This window comes from Pristiophorus japonicus, chromosome 13 (genome assembly GCF_044704955.1).
Source record: "Pristiophorus japonicus isolate sPriJap1 chromosome 13, sPriJap1.hap1, whole genome shotgun sequence".
NCBI classification, from domain to species: Eukaryota; Metazoa; Chordata; class Chondrichthyes; family Pristiophoridae; genus Pristiophorus; species Pristiophorus japonicus.
Genome location: NC_091989.1, coordinates 66,199,486 through 66,212,996, shown reverse-complemented (window position 1 = coordinate 66,212,996; position 13,511 = coordinate 66,199,486). Strand labels below are relative to the sequence as shown.

General features: G+C 47.0%; 1 pseudogene; it reads left to right on the top strand.

Moving 5' to 3' along the window:
- The first annotated feature begins 872 nt into the window (after positions 1-872).
- LOC139279091 (5S ribosomal RNA) lies at positions 873-994 on the top strand (annotated as a pseudogene).
- The last annotated feature ends 12,517 nt before the right edge of the window (positions 995-13,511 follow it).

Here is a 13,511-nt window from a genome sequence, read left to right as displayed (position 1 = left end):
AACTGACAGAGAGCAACTATTTCTGCTGGTTGAGGAGTCTAGGACAATGGGACATAGCCTATAAATGAGAGCCAGGCCTTTCAGAAGTGATTTTAGGAAATGTTTCTACAAGCAAAGAAGTGGTAGTAGTTTGGAACTCTCTTCCGCAATTAATTTCCCATCAATGGAAGTGGAAATTGGTGGGCTGTATTGGGTAGCCGATCTGTGCCATTTCACCACCTCTGACGAAACTTAAATCCTTTGTTCCATTTTAACTGTCCCCTCTCCCACCTGTTTTCCGCCATCTAAGCAACAGGCTTCCTAGGGAGACGGTGGAAGCAGTTAGTATTGAATCATTCAAATGAAAGTTCAATAGATTTATTTCAGCAAATAACATTACAGTATATGAGTAATTTGAGACATGACATGTGGTGAGTGTAGCAGGCTTGGGAGGGACAGACGACTTTGAACCTATGGTTCCCAGAGCTCTTAACCACTGGGATTTTCCTCATCTCATGTCAGGGTCTGATGTAGACTCCTTGATAGAGATTGATTGCTGTGATTGGTCAACAGCTCCATTGTTGTTGTATCACGTGACTACCAGGTGACTAGATGCACCTTGGTCTCTTTTCGTCAAGTCATTCCTACCTGCCCCAAAAACTTAATGGAGACGTCACATCATTTATGTAAAAGTTGGGTCCTTATAAATCTAGTGTACAGTTGCTGAGCAAGTTGTCTATATCACAGACACTTCACAACCATTTTCTCATGTCAATCAGGTGCACAGCAAGTACCAGCTCCTGGTGCGGCTGCGTGGCCTAATGGATAAGGCATCTGACTTCGATTATAACCGCGACGTTATCAGAAGATTGCAGGTTCAAGGGGTCAATTAGGCCTACAGCCACACTAGTCTGAAAAAAACACCTGATCTCGTCTGATCTTGGAAGTTAAGTAGAATCAGGCCTGGTTAGTACTTGGATGGGAGACCGCCTGGGAGTACCAGGTGCAGTTGGCTTTTGGAGGCACTGCTCCAATGAGGCGGAGGAGGAACAACATCCCTCCGCAGAGGAATTGGTGCCCGCCGCGTGTCCCAGGGAGGGTGAGACAGTCGAGGTTGCCCAGCCTCAGCCTCCCAGGGATAGGGAAGAAGATCTTCCTGTTGCGGGGGGCGGGGGGGTGCGGGTCCGCTGGAAGAATGCGTTGCCACCGGGTCGGGCGTCCTGGGGACTGAGGCAGATGAGGCCGAAAAGGCCAAACCTGAGCCCGCCCAGCCATTAACCAACATCCTTCGGGACTTGCTCGACCTGGCAGAAAAACAAAATGAAAGAACTAATGAAAATCCTGGTGCTGTGCTCCCCATAGGCCGGGGTGCTCGCATCTGCATGGCCAAAGGTCACGTTAGCGGCCCCACACTTCTCAACCTGCACTATGCGGCAAGGGCAGAATCCAGCTTGGCCTTTTATGAGGTGGAGAGTGATTTTCTGTAAAGACAGCAAATCTGCAATGTTTTTATTTTAATTTCAGCAGTGCTACTTAATTAAAGGACAGCCCAGTTAAAATGGAATAGTTGAGAGGCATAGTTGAACAGTAACTCACACCTACGTGAAAGTCGGATTACAATTTTCCTTTTGGAACACATGAGGTTAGTGCAGTAGAGATGTGCAGATTTGCAATTTGAAGGAGCTGCTCCTCAATTTTTGGCTGCACTTCAGTCCCACGCTCCTGATCTTTGGGCACCCGGTGCAGAGGGGAGCGGGTAGGTCGGAGGGCCTCCTCATCGGACTGCTCCTGGGCCTGGATAAGGTGGCCATTAACCAGTCTAGACAGAAGGCGGTCGAGGGGGTCGTTCAGCCCGACTGCCTGCCTCTTTTCCGTGGTTACATCCGAGCCAGGTTGTCCCTGGAGATGGAGCACGCGGTGTCCCCCGGTATGCTTGCGGCCATCCAAGAGAGGTGGGCGCTGGAGGGACTGGAGTGCAGCATCACCCCCGGCAACCAAATTTTAAGTTGACCATTTAAGGTTCACAAAGTTTTATTTATTAATTTTTTGGTTCTAGTGCCCCTTTAATAAGGGGGAAATCGGCTTTATAGTTTAATTAAAATAATTGTACAGATTTGCATCCTTAGAAGTGGTGAACTCTGGTAGCCATCATTCATTTTCCTCGTTAATTCTGGGTGCGATTACATGATGGTCTTGTACTTAATTATAAAAGAAGTTGGACATTTCTTTCACCTCCCTTCCCTCCATCCCTGTCGTGGCTCCCACCCCCAAGTAAATTCGTCAACTGAGAGAGTGGAACCTGCCCTCAGGAACTGAACCCTTTCAAAAATGACTGTTCGTGTGATCAGTACGCTGACAGGAAGCCTCTTAGCCAGAAGTTTAAATGTATTTTATTGTGTACTTGTTAAAGATCATGAAAAAGAGTTGATCCTAATTGGATTGGATGGTTTTTATTGGTTAAGCTCAAGGTACAGAAAATAAATCAGTAAAAGCGAGCAGAGTGATTATCAGCATCTCCAACGGTGGCTCAGAATGGTTTGAAATGTGCACATTCAAAATATTAGTATGATAAAATCTTCAATCAACTAGTGATGCATCATTCAGCTCATTAAGCAGCATGCACAGAGAAGCTATATCAGCTTTAATCTTCCTCACTTAGGCACGCACCATTTAGTAGCTCACAAAACATCTTAAAGTATGAAGCAGATCCAGATTACACCCGTTACAGCTTCTTATAAACCTTTTTAACTTGTGAACCTGGGGTATGACTTAAGCTTCAGAGCAATAAAATTGGGTCTAAACATCTGGCAGTTTAAAATTTTACGGACAACTTAGAGTGCATTTGCGCTAAGGCTTTTTCCCTTCACATCGACCCTGCAGTTATAGGTGGACGTAAAAGATCCCCAGACACTATTTTGAAGAAGAGTAGGAGAGTGCTCCCCAGTGGCCTGACGACTATTTATCCCCCAACCAATATCAGTAATGTTATGTTCAGAATAAATCCACAGGACTATATCGCAAGCTCAAATTGTTGTGACCTTGGTCTCTTTATTTCAGACTCTAGAGTGCAGAAGCAGCATGGTGAGTCACCTTTTATACCTGCTTGCCCCAGGGTGCACAGGTGACCCTTCAATCCCCCACAGGTGTGCCCCCTGGTGGCAAGTCTTATATTTGGGTAAGGTCAACATACATACATAACATCACTCCCCCCAAAGTCTTACTGTGAAAGTTATTTGCAAGTTGAGGCGATGTGGCGCCCCGCGCCCCCGGGTCGATCGCCTGGGTTGAAGTCTTGACATGGTGGGTTTGTCCTTGTGGTTGACGGCGAATTTGATTGTGTTGGTGGGTCGCTGGGGTTCAGGTCCTTACGGTGTGGTTCCTGGTTATCTGTCGTTCGCAGCTTGGCCTCATCCCACTGCTTTACTTGTTAGTCCGGTACATGGTTTCGCAATCAAACATTCCATTTTCATCACATACACTCCATTCCTCCCCTTGACTAATGCAGTACTAGCGGCCTGACTGGGGCCCTGAACATGGTCTACATCACTTATTCTGATGTCGCGTGGAGGGGCCGTGCACTTATGGTGCATTCTGTGCTGATGGCATGCGGAAGGCTCAGTCCGAGTGATTCGGTCTGGTGATTGCGTAACACCCAGGATGGCCGGGTCTGTGAGGAGCCTACCGTGGCACACGTGGTGCTGGGTTTAGTGATTTGGGCGCTGACCCTGAGGTCTGGCAAGCCCAGTATGGCTGCAATGGCCTTAAGACTTTCGGTGGTGGCGGGAGGCCTAGTGGTCCCCGTTGGCATTGGGCCGTAGTATGAGGGCCCCGGACCACCGACTGTGTGTGGCCGCCCTACCTTGCTTTGCAACGTTGGGATGGGTCTATTGTCTTTTTGGCAGATAGGTCGTCACATCCCGTCTAGCAGTTCACCTTTGGCAGACGGTAACATAGGATCCTGGTTGGTCCAGGTCCTAAGCTGGGGGGCCGTAGTTACGGTTGACCCCTCGCTTTCTAGCACTTCCACGACCGCAATTGGGTCTGCAGGCTGCTTCGTTTCCACCCCGGGGGTGGGCAACGGTGGCCAACTGAGAGCATGGGTGCCGCTCTCTGTGCCTGGCCTGTGGTGCGTCATGTTACAGTGCACAGACAGTGTTGGACATTCTCGAAACAACGCATCGATAATGGTGCCTCTGCTCTCCCAAGCTTGTGGAATGAGCAGCTTGTCTGACTTAAGCACATATTGGGACACTCTTTGGTATGCCTCTTTAGTCCCGTGAACACAGATTGCTGCTTTGTTGAACTTATTTGATATATGTTCAATAGTTTGGGGCTCGCCCGCTACTTTGACTTGTTGTACGGTACCCCCAACCCCATACAATGGTACATCATTGGCCGCGAAGGACCGCTCGCACGGGTTACATGGTGCACACAATTTATTTGAGCGTGGTGGGTTCCTGGCCTTCACAGCGGCCGCCCCTTTACCTTTGCCTCGAACCCAGCCGTCTTCCTTGCTAGGCGACACATTGCTCCGTTCCGTTGCAGCGACCTTCCGTGGTCTGGATGCTCTCTCGTCCCATGGCCTGGGTGCACTCTTGTCCTGTGGTCTGGACGCCCTCTCGTCCGTGTCCGTGATGCCGACTACCGTGATCTTCCTCCCCAGGTATTTTGCCTCTGGCGTCGGGAAGATGCATTTGGATCATTTCGGCCAGAGTCCCACTCCACATGGTCGACTTGGAGCCTCTTCCATCATCGCGAAGAGGTCGTCAGCTTCGGGTGGTGGGTACCGCACCTGTACCGCTGCTCGGTTGAACTTTACCTCCTTGTGGTTGTGATGAGCGGCCTGTGCCTCGGGGATCTGCACTTTGATGCCTGATTCAGTTGGAAGTGGGGGTTTGCTCGACCTTTGGGAAAGGGGGGCCTTGTTCGCCGGAGAGGGTGCGCAGAGGTCTTCTCAGTTCCATCGAATCGTCCCCATCCACCTCCTGCCAAGCAGCGTTGGCCCATCATCTGAAACAATCCACAGTGGTAAATCGTGCACTGCTTCCTCATGGAATACTCTTATGTCCGCACTACCAATAACTGGTATCAGTTCCTTCGTGTACGTCCGCAGCTTTGCCTGAATCGGGATCAGCTCGGGTTTCTTGACTTTGTCGCTCCACAACCTCTCGAAAGCCTTCTGGCTCATGACTGATTGACTTGCCCCGTGTCTAGTTCCATGGAGACTGGAGTGCCATTAAGTTCAACTTTTAACATTATCGGAGAGCTTTTGGTGGCGAAGGTGTGTACCCCATATACTTCCTCTTCATCCTCAGGTTCACTTGCCTCTCCTGCTCGTTCATTGTGATCCTCGCTGAATCGGTCGTCCTCTCCTGACTCTGCCACATGGTGGTCAGAGATCATTTGCACATTCGCTGGAGGTGCCCCATTGTTCCACAGCCCTTGCACACATAGGGCTTGAATCGACATTGATGAGCTCTATGGCTGTCCCCGCAACGCCAACATGGTGCTAATTGATACGCATTCACGCCCCACGTCGGACTCTGAGTCACTCTAGGCTTAGGTCTGGCCTCTGCACCTGTGTGGACCCCGCCCTGTGCCGTTCTGCCTGCTGCAAACATTATTTTGTGCATGGTGCTCGCCGGTGAGATTCGATTCTGTGAAGATATCTGTTTTGTGTTATCGCTCGTGGATGTAAAGACTTGGGCTATCGTGATGGCCTTGCTCAGATCTAGGGATTCGGCAGACAGCAGTTTGCGAAGAATGACCTCATGGCCAATTCCAAGCATGAAAAAGTCCCGCAACATTTCCCCCAAGGATCCTGCCCCGCAAGGCGTCTTAGGTCAGCAACAAAACTCGCCACGTTCTGGCCCTCGGAGCGACGGTGCGTGTAAAAGCGGTACCTGATCATCAGGATGCTCTCCTTTGGCTTGAGATGTTCCTTAGCCAGCGTACACAGCTCTGCGTAAGATTTGTCCGTTATTTTGACCAGTGCCAGCAAGTTTTTTAGGGGGCCATATACCGATGACCCATATATAGTGAGGAGAATCACCCTGCGCTTGGCCGCCGTCTCAGCCTTGTCTAATTTGTTGGCCACAAAGTACTGGTCGAGGCGTTCAACGAAGGCTTCCCAATCATCACCCTCAACAAATCTCTCAAGAAAACCAACGGCAGCAATTACCACGTGAAAGTTTGTGATCTGTTACTCGTTGCTGTTCAGAATAAATCCACAGGACTATATCGCAAGCTCAAACTGTTGTGACCTTGGTCTCTTTATTTCAGACTCTCGAGTGCAGAAGCAGCATGGTGAGTCACCTTTTATACCTGCTTGCCGCAGAGTGCACAGGTGACCCTTAAGTCTCCCACAGGTGTGCCCCCTGGTGATAAGGTTAACATACATACATAACAAGTAAAACAGAATATCTGATTGTAATTACATTGCTGTTCGCAGGTCCTTGCTGTGTGCAATTCGGTTGTCCCGTTTCCTACATTACAATAATGACTACAATGCAGGAAGTAATTCATTGGCTGTAAAGCGCTTTGTGACATCCTGAGCTTGTGAAAGGTGTTACACTAAAGAAAGAAAGAAAGAAAGAACTTGCATTTATGTAAGTGTGGCCTAACTCCTGAGTCAGATCCCAAACTGATGTTGGAACAAGACAGGTTGTTATTCCCTGGAAGAGGGAGCCCCACCCCACTTTTCTTCATTTGGAGGTAACATGGCTGATCTTATCTTGGCCTCAACTCCACTTCCCTGCCCGCTCCCCATAGTCCTTGACTCCCCTATAGTTCAAAATTCTATCTCCACCTTAAATATATTCAATGACCCAGCCTCCACAGCTTTCTGGGGTAGAGAATTCCACAGATTCACGACCCACCGAGAGTAGAAATTCCTCCTCATTTCCGTTTTAAATGGGCGACCCCTTATTCTGAAACTATGCCTGTAATATATAGCTCCATCTAGTGGGCTACTGTGGTAAGGCAGCCATTGCTGTTTACAATAATAAAGCATCAAGTGACAGGTCACCTGACAAGCTCCTTGTTAAGAGTCATCTTGTAAGGTTGTGTTTGTGATGTCATAGAGAATATATCACAATGCCCCCTAGTTCTAGATTCTCCCACAAAGGGAAACATCCTCTCTGCATCTACCGTATCAAGCCCCCTCAGAATCTTATATGTTTCATCAGGGAGTTTGCCGGCTGTCAGCAAGGTAGGTCTGGGGGTGGGGGAGGGCGGGATCATTGTAGAGGGGTGAGGCTCGGAGAGCAGGGGCCTACATTTTTCCTGCTTCTCCTGGCTCCACACAAATAATTTAATTTTGGTCCTCTTCGGCGCACACTCTGCTTAGTTGTCTCCCAAAATAGCATCAATTTCTATGTACATTATAGGGCCCTGATTGACAGATTAGAAGAGCCTACCCCCTGAAACAGATAGGCGTCCCGGTCACCCAGCGGCAGGCCCTTTTCTGGATAGCACCGGCTGGATTGGGAGCAGGAAAGGGACAGTAAGGGGGGAATTTTCCAAGGAGTCAGCGATCAGTGGTGGGTCGGGTGGGAAACTGTTTTCTTTTGACAGTGGGTTGGGACTCCGCTGACAAACTGTCGACATGCGTCTTTACCAAATGTTGGATCTGCCAACACTGAACAGACCCAACATACAGTGGCGGGGGAGGCAACTAAAATCATTAGTGGCTTTTATTGTATATGCAAGCACTCTAATAATGACTCCACGAGGTAAGGGTATAGTAGTGGCCTTAGTCCTTTATTGCAGCTCCTAGAGTGAGGACACCAAGAGGTGAGCTTTTTTTTATATTTGGTTACCTGCAGTGTACAGGTGACCCTTAGGTCTCCAGCAGCAGCACAGGTATAGTGTATACAGGATGAAGGTACATTTAGTGGGCTAGTGTTACAGTACATACATTAACATGCATACATAACAGCTTTACTACAGACACTTAACAATGCTTTTTTCCTAGCTTTTTGAATATGACAGCTCGCGCACAGGTTTTCTGCTGTGCCTGGACCTCGATTGTGAAGCTCAGGTGGGAGGTCACTGGCCATTGTTTCAGCTGAGGGGTTGACAGCTTAAAATGTCAAGTCAAAGCTCCCAGCTGATGGAAAGATGTTCCCTTAACCATCAGCTTCTCTAAACTGCATTTCCACTACAGATTCAGAAAGCTGCAAGTCTTTACACAAGTCTCCATCCAGTCTGACCTCATTACCTCCCTCACCATTGTCATCTCTACATCACCTGTCAACTATTCCATCAACATGGGTGCACTTTATACTCTCTCGTCTTGGTCCTCAAAATCCCATCACAATAATCCCCAACACCAGCATCACCAGGCACACCAGCAGCATCAACAACAACACCACCCTTTTGTGCAATCAGCTGAAGCTGCACAGGACATAGGGCATCAGCACCCGACCACATTGCTGCCCGGAAAGGCAAAAATGGCCTCACCATGGCCACATTTACTTAACTTGATGCTTTACATCCTCGCTGCCACATGAGGCGTCAGGTTGATACCAACTCACTCCACTATAAAGCATCCCTGCAATGCCCAAGCCATTCCTTTCACCCTCATCACCATTGTGGGGATAAAGTTATGTCTCACCATTCACTGCAATTCACTAAGGCACTTCCAAAGGTGCACACAAATCTGTCCAAGAAGGCAAAGTGTTGAAAATAAAGGTTTCAATGTTTGACAGCACATTGACAGAAAGTTTACATGAACATTGGATAAAACAGCCAAGTGCCTACCTTTGTGTGTTGTTACTTGGTATGATTGCATTAGGATGAGGGTGAGTGTGAGGGGTGGCTAGTAAGATGGGGATGTGATAATTTAGATAGAGAGGGATCGGCGGAGGTGCAAGATAAGTTGGTGTGAATAAGGATGTGCAGGAGTAGGGTGGGGAAGGCAGAGTGAAGGGGACTTGCTGAGAGGCACAGCAGGATGAGGTTGAGTGTGCTTTTGTATTAACAGTTCGTGATCTACTGAGATCATTGAAAGGTTTGCACTACTGCAGCCTGGTCCTCCTGATGACATCCCTGCTTGTGCCCTCCTGTGCAATGTGCAGCCATGCTGTGTTGATCTCCTGGGGAGGTCTTTTCCGCCCATGGAATGAGAAAAGAACCTTCCTGCGTGCTGTGACTCCCTCCATAAACATATAGAGGGAGTCAGTCGAGAGCCTGGGTGCAGCCGTGCATCTCTGTGCAGTGCTCATCAGTGTTTTCAACACTTCAATGCTGTAGAACACCGACCACACAAATGTCAAGCTACATAGGATTACATAGGATATACGGCACAGAAACAGGCCATTCGGCTCAACCAGTACATGCCAGCATTTATGCTCCACTCGGGCCTCCTCCCGTCACTCTTCATCTAACTCTATCAGCATAACCCTCTATTCCCTTCTCCCCTTAATTATAGGACAGCCCAGTTAAAATGGAATAGTTGAGAGGCATAGTTGAACAGTAACTCACACCTACGTGAAAGTCGGATTACAATTTTCCTTTTGGAACACATGAGGTTAGTGCAGTAGAGATGTGCAGATTTGCAATTTGAAGGAGCTGCTCCTCAATTTTTGGCTGCACTTCAGTCCCACGCTCCTGATCTTTGGGCACCCGGTGCAGAGGGGAGCGGGTAGGTCGGAGGGCCTCCTCATCGGACTGCTCCTGGGCCTGGATAAGGTGGCCATTAACCAGTCTAGACAGAAGGCGGTCGAGGGGGTCGTTCAGCCCGACTGCCTGCCTCTTTTCCGTGGTTACATCCGAGCCAGGTTGTCCCTGGAGATGGAGCACGCGGTGTCCCCCGGTATGCTTGCGGCCTTCCAAGAGAGGTGGGCGCTGGAGGGACTGGAGTGCAGCATCACCCCCGGCAACCAAATTTTAAGTTGACCATTTAAGGTTCACAAAGTTTTATTTATTAATTTTTTGGTTCTAGTGCCCCTTTAATAAGGGGGAAATCGGCTTTATAGTTTAATTAAAATAATTGTACAGATTTGCATCCTTAGAAGTGGTGAACTCTGGTAGCCATCATTCATTTTCCTCGTTAATTCTGGGTGCGATTACATGATGGTCTTGTACTTAATTATAAAAGAAGTTGGACTTTTCTTTCATCTCCCTTCCCTCCATCCCTGTCGTGGCTCCCACCCCCAAGTAAATTCGTCAACTGAGAGAGTGGAACCTGCCCTCAGGAACTGAACCCTTTCAAAAATGACTGTTCGTGTGATCAGTACGCTGACAGGAAGCCTCTTAGCCAGAAGTTTAAATGTATTTTATTGTGTACTTGTTAAAGATCATGAAAAAGAGTTGATCCTAATTGGATTGGATGGTTCTTATGTTGATGGCCTCTAGTTATGCTCTCCCCCACAAGTGAAAACATTCTCTCCGTGTCCACTCTATCAAAACGTTTCATAATTTTAAAGACCTCTATTAGGTCACCCCTCAGCCTTCTTTTTTCAAGAGAAAAGAGACCCAGTCAGTTCATCCTTTTCTGATATGTATACCCTTGCATTTCTGGTATCATCCTTGTAAATCTTCTCTGCACCCTCTCCAGTGCCTCTATATCCTTTTTATAATATGGCGACCAGAACTGTATGCAGTACTCTAAGTGTGGTCTAACCAAGGTTCAATACACGTTTAGCATAACTTCCCTACTTTTCAATTCTATCCCTGTAGAAATAAAGGTGGCCATGGTCCCTTTCATGAAATCAGCTGATGACGCGTCCTCTAGACCCGTTTCCTTTAATCGGCCGGGAAATGCGCTGGGCGGGCGTGGCAAGCCCAATTAGGGGATATTCATTCTACACAGTGGGCTGGAGCCGGCAGTGTGGCCAGGACTCGCCACCGATGTCGCCCTCCGAGGTTGGTAAAATCCATCTCTAAGGTTTCCCCCACAATTTGAGAGACGGTATCAACCATTTGCTTCCAGCGGAACGAGTGATGTTCTCCCTGTAATTTATTGCATCCTTCAACAATACTGCAACCAGAGCTTACTAAATGTACTGTTGGGTTATATCATCGTAAAAGCATTCAACGCATGCTACTGACTGCAGAACATGGGCGTAACTCAAGTATTTTTATATTGAGGACCATTTCTCCTCGTGTTCGATTTATGTTGCAAAAGTGCTACTAACTGTGCATCATTATTTGAAAAACAATTTTAAAAATCACTGTTTGTACACAGGATGGATGGAAAAGATCCCATGACACTATTTCAAAGAAGAGCAGGGGAGTTATTCCTCGTGTCCTGGCCAATATTTATCCCTCAACCAACATAACAAAAAACAGATTTTTTGATCATTTATCTCACTGCTGTTTGTGGGAGCTTGCTGTGTGCAAATTGGCTACCACATTTCCTACATTACAACAGTGACAAGTACTTCAGTGGCTGTAAAATGCTTTGGGCATCCTGAAGTCGTGAAATGCACTATATAAATGCAATTTCTTTCTTTCCAAAATAGCCATATTGCATTTTCATATATACTCATAAAAATATAAGTTCCATATAATTACATATTACATAGAATCTACAGCACAGAAACAGGCCATTCGGCCCAACAGATCTCTGCTCCACACGAGCCTCCTCCCACCCTGCTTCATCTCACCCTATCAGCATATCCTTCTATTCCTTTGTCTCTCGTGTACTTATCTAACTTCCCCTGAGATGTTTCTGTGCTATTTGTCTCCACATTCCAACCACTCTAGGGAAAGAAGTTTCTCCTGAATTCCATATTGCTGTAATATTTGCAACGATTTTTTACAAAGTTTAGGAGTGCAATATACATATATATATATCGTATAAAATATAGAATTAATTGTACTTTTAAAATGTTCTACTTTTAAAACATAGTTTTGTCAGACCTATGTTTATTATCGTTAATTGTACCAATTTAGCTTCATATCATCATGACAATAACTGTCAGGCTGTGCAAACATTCCTACATGACAACAGTGACTACACGCCAAAAGTACTTCATTAGCTACAGCTTTGAGACGTCCGGTGATCGTGAAAGGCGTTATATAACTCCAAGTCTTTTTTTCTTTCAGACTATTATTGTGATCGCTCGGTCTCCACATTCCCCAGTGGAATGGCGTAGAACCTTTCACTATCGTCAACTTCCACCACTGAGGAAACATCATGTCATTGCTCGGGTTCACAGAGGTGCTGTGGCAACTGATAATGAAACCAAGTCCGCATAATTCCATGTCACATTCAATAAGCGGAATTGGCTATTTTTATTGTGAACAATGAAACAATCCACCCACTGATTAGTTTAATAAACAATACAGAAAACTCATGACGTGACTCCAGGACCTCGCTGATAATTCTATTTTTACAGCATTTGTCTTTCTTCATTAAACAACATTGAATCTGCTTTACAGTTGGAAGCACTTGAACAACACACACAGGCTGGTCGGAGAAGGGAAGAACGCAAGGCAGGCTATTGGAAAAGGGTATGCTTCCTGCCTGAAGTTTTTGGTTCTTGCCTGAAAAAAGGTTCAGATGCTAACTGCTATAACTGCTGTGGAAAACGAACAGTTCTTAACAAAGAATTGAGAGTAAGCATGCTGTAGACGTTACAGAGGATCAGGAATGGGATGGGATTGAATCGTCGCAATGAACCATAGCAACAGCACGAGTGTACCAGCTTGACTCCAATTTACAGTCTAAAGCTCTGTGGTACAGTAATTGTTTGACTGCAATAAGAACCCTAATTAATAACATGATAAAACCTCAGTGGAACGTCCCACACATCAGACCATCGACGTGCTCAAATGGCACAAGAGGGACATTTTGACAGATTTTTCAGATGGGTACTTATCCTCGTGAAATTAACTGACATTTCCTCCGCTTCCCTGATGAAGCGGGTGTTTAAATATGTAAACTGCCTTACTGAGCTCCAATTAAACTACTGCTTTAACGTCAGTAAAGCCATCACTGCAAGAAAGGGAATTTATATTTTGTAATTCTCTAAAGTGCACTCACCTAACTCTCCAATTTATATTGTTGCTCTCATTCTATGAGTCTGAGTGTGTTAGCCTAACTGTTTGAATTGCGATCTTTGGCATTTCTGTTGCCTGGTACTAGTAGCTTTGTGTAGTGTCATTTCTGAATTTTTCTAAGGGCGTCAGTATCATTGGTGATAATCTTGCTGCTTTATAACTCCTTAGTGCAGGTGTGTTCAAGCTTTTTGGTCTTCCTGTGGCTATAAAGCTTCAATCATTGTTCCAATCTATTTGCCTATATGTCAAGTTCCTGCCACTAACAGGGGCCAAAATTGCCCCTTTATATAGCCCCGTTAGCGCTTCCGGGGGGGCGCTAATGGAGCGCAATGGTGTTTTCGCCTGGGGGAGGGCGTCTCCCGGGAAATTGTCCCGGAGGTCCGGAGGTTTTGGGCCCTGTGGCAGTAGCACCGCACCCTGCGATTAGCACCCCGAGCTGTTGCGCAGCCGGCACTGATGTCATCGCCGTGCAAGCTGACCCCTTTGCATTCCCCCGCGGGTCACGAGGCTGACTGACATCC